Here is a 1,244-nt window from a genome sequence, read left to right as displayed (position 1 = left end):
TCATAGGTTACACAACAGGGCATGGGGACAAGATGGAGACGGGACAAACAAAATGGAAACTTGACATGACTTAGGCCTAAATATGTAAGTTAGCATAAATCATACAGTATCAGTAAAACAGTAAAATAGAACAGTAAAAATCAATATAAACATAATAATTATACAATATAAAGAAGGAGAAAAAACAAAACAAATACAACTTGCTACCAAAATAAAATGCTGAAGGTTATCCTATGTCTCAGCTCACTTATTCTTATCTATAGGGAATAGAGTGGGAGAGAAAAAGTCAGAAATGATTGGGGAAGGGTATGCATCTTAAAATAAAAAAAATTTAAAAAAAGGAAGAACTAGGGGTTTTGTTATACCAGGTGCTCTCCTTCCTTCAGGAGGCAGAGTACCCCATGGTATTCTTACAGGAGACCCTGATGACTCCAGCCACCAATTAGGCTTGTCAGCTGGAGTGGGGAGGCAGAGACTTCTTCTTTTTAGTCACCTCTAGGCCACCTCTTGTGGGGTGGCCACCCTTGTCCTAGCCGCCCACGGAGGGAGGGTTCGGGATTGAGAGAGTGGTCAGGAGTAAAAAGATAAGAAAGGTTTATTGATCTAATAAACACACAATATGCAAAGCATAACAATACAACAATGACAGACAGTGAAATTCTGGGTCCGCAACTTATTGGCAGTCCCCTTTCATGCCTGGTATATGACAAGCCTCTCAAAATTCAGCAAAGTCAGGTGCCCCCAATCTCTGCTGTCCAAGGGGGTACCAGGAAGGACCCTGGTATTCAGTCTTTGGTCTTCTTAAGATCCACTGGGCCCACAAAATCCAGGTCAGCAGCTCCTCCTTAGAGTTAGCTTCTTTTACCATGCTGTGTGTCCCTTCTGTTGATTCCCGGATGTGCTAGCAAATTTATAACTTTTGAACTATGCTGTCAGCTTACAGCCAATTACAATTTTCAAGCTGCAAACTTTCCTTGTATAGTTTCATAGTTTCTAGGGTCAGAAGGGACCTGTGTAGATCATCAAGTCCGACCCCCTGCCATGGCAGGAAATAGTACTGGGGTCAAATGACCCCAGCAAGGTGTTCATCTAACCTCCTCTTAAAGACCCCCGAGGTAGGAGCCAGCACCACTTCTCTTGGAAGTTGGTTCCAGATCCTAGCTGCCCTGACCGTGAAGTAGCGCCTCCTGATATCTAGCCTAAATCTACCCTTTGCCAGCTTGTGACCGTTATTCCTGGTCACT

The sequence above is a fragment of the Gavialis gangeticus genome, unplaced genomic scaffold (assembly GCF_001723915.1).
Source record: "Gavialis gangeticus isolate Ggan-Ray unplaced genomic scaffold, GavGan_comp1, whole genome shotgun sequence".
NCBI classification, from domain to species: Eukaryota; Metazoa; Chordata; order Crocodylia; family Gavialidae; genus Gavialis; species Gavialis gangeticus.
This window is presented reverse-complemented; position numbering follows the sequence as displayed.